General features: G+C 43.4%; 1 protein-coding gene across 1 annotated transcript in view; it reads left to right on the plus strand.

The window, feature by feature from the left end:
- Positions 1 to 2370: 2370 nt before the first annotated feature.
- Positions 2371 to 2500, plus strand: part of zbtb2b (zinc finger and BTB domain containing 2b) — a 16276-nt gene continuing 16146 nt past the window's right edge. The window contains exon 1 of the mRNA XM_080853516.1: positions 2371 to 2473. The gene's annotated coding sequence lies outside the window, so the exon portion shown is untranslated. The remainder of the gene's footprint in view (positions 2474 to 2500) is intronic.

The following is a 2500-nucleotide window of genomic DNA, read 5'->3' on the forward strand; positions in this document are numbered from 1 at the left end:
ACTAAGGCTGGATGATTCTGACACTCATAGCCTACTAAGGCTGCCTACTAAGACTGGATGATTCTGACACTCATAGCCTACTAAGGCTGGATGATACTAAGGCTGCCTACTAAGGCTGGATGATTCTGACACTCATAGCCTACTAAGGCTGCCTACTAAGGCTGGATGATACTGAGGCTCATAGCTTACATCCTCAGGTCCGGTTCATGCGCCCAGGTTAGATAAGAAAGTCCATTCTGAGTCAAGACACAGAGGATGTCTGAGATACATTACCAGGCCATGATTGGGGGATTCTGTCCACAATCCACAAAATCATGTTTTTTTTATGTTACTAAAAATGTAAATATTGGGTTTCAATTTCAAACCACTGGCTGGTTTGGACTCCCAGAGACAAACAAGCTCAATTCACGCCAGCAAGCTATTTATTTAGTTTATTATTATTATTTATTATTTACTTCTTACTGTATAGAACGCGCCAGCAAGCTATTTATTTTAGTATCAGCCTTCTTACCGTATATAACATGACTATTGGCCCTTGGTTCCATTACACACTCTTCAGGCTGCCATATGAGATACACACACACACACACACACACACACACACACACACACACACACACACAAACACACTCACACACTCTCATTTATATCTGATAATAAGCACACCACCTTTACTACACCAGAATGAGCGCAAAGCGCGTTTTCATGAATGAAGATACGTCTGAAAAGGTCAAAGGTTACATTTGTTAAGGTCTTCTGTACCTAAATGAGTGTGTGTGTGTGTCTGAGTGAGTGGGTGTGTGTGTATGTGAGTGTGTGTGTGTGTGTGTGTGAAAGCTCTGTCAGGAGCATACCTACCTAGTTCAATAAAGTATCCATCTATCGCTCTGTTAGGCTATGTGATATGGTTGGGTAAGGGGTATAAGCTGTGTGTGTGTGTGTGTGTGTGTTGGGTCAGGGGTATAAGCTGTGTGTGTGTGTGTGTGTGTGTTGGGTCAGGGGTATAAGCTGTGTGTGTGTGTGTGTGTGTTGGGTCAGGGGTATAAGCTGTGTGTTTGTGTGTGTGTTGGGTTAGGGGTAAGTGTAAAAGTAAATGTAAACACCTCTGTTGGTAGAATACTGCCCACGCACTCAAATTTCATCAATCTATATCAAAAATAATAATGTGTTGAAAGTAATTTCTCCTCTAGTTAACCCTAGGGGGAAACCTACAAAATGTTGGCCGTCATCATACTCCAGTTAGGACGCGTAGCCTCATTAGAAGGTATCCTGTACCTGTAAACACCCCACTCCCTGTGTACATGCTCTCTCCATGTGTATTGTTTTGAATTGTGATTCATGTGTGTATGTTTGTGAGTTAAGTGTATTAGCTCCTGGATGACCTTAATTTCCCTCTGGATTTATAAAATATCCATCATCTAGGCTATCTATTTATCTAGAACGCACGCGCCCCTATAATCAACTAGGCAAGTTGGTGAACAGAAACCGATATACCGCGGATAGCCATGTCCAGGACAACTCTCATTCCTTGATTTTTCGGGGGGGAAAACAGGTAGTACTTAAATTCATAAATGTGATAAAACAAAGTTAAATGGCAAACATTAACCATTGCTGTTCATATTGGGTTGATCTTCTAATTGGGTTGAAGTAAACATCTGTTGAGTATTTTACCATAAAATTGTTTGATTGTGTTGAATATAACACCAAAAAATTGAGCGGGTCCACCAGACCCTCAACACTTAACAAAAAGTAACAAAAGAATGAACACTATACAAGGGTTAAGATCAACCGATAACTGCGGATCAGAATCAGAAACGTGTTTTACTGCCAAGTAGGTTTTCGCCTACCAGGATTTTTTTGTGGGGTGTTGGTGCAAACAATAAACATACACAATACACATATAATACAAGTTATTATACACATATTTCACATGTGTGCAAATCGCATGAGGCTCGTGTGTAACTAACGACTCGTGTGGTGTGTGTTCAGTTTGGATGATGGGGGTGGGGGCGGCGCGGGCGACCCCGGGGCTGTTTTCCCTCTAAATCGGTTTATGTTTAACTTACTCGAAACGGGAGATTAAATAAATTACCATAGTATCTCTCACGCGCCCCCCTCAAAAGGTTCCCCGCTTCTCGCCATAAACACAAAACCGCGAGGAACAACAATTCACTCCACCCGGGGACGCATTGGCGGCAGTAGTCAGATAACGTTAAGACCACTTGTTTAGGCGTCCCGTGCTGTGTGGGGTTTTACAACTGCTGTTTTAAGTGCCTTTTAGAATCAGTCATGTGATTGTAACGTAACCCTCGACCGGAAAACAACCGACGACGACGACCATCGCCGCCAATGCTGCGCGTGAGAGGAACAGAGCAGCTGCCTGCCTGCCTGCGCGAGCCCAACGGACGAGTCCCTCCGGTTACAAACAACAACACGGCTAGCTAACTCACGAGAGAGACGCGGCGGAAAGAAGGTAAGACTGCGGATATTGCTTCCTTCA

The sequence above is a fragment of the Sprattus sprattus genome, assembly GCF_963457725.1.
Source record: "Sprattus sprattus genome assembly, chromosome: 16".
Lineage (NCBI taxonomy): Eukaryota > Metazoa > Chordata > Actinopteri > Clupeiformes > Clupeidae > Sprattus > Sprattus sprattus.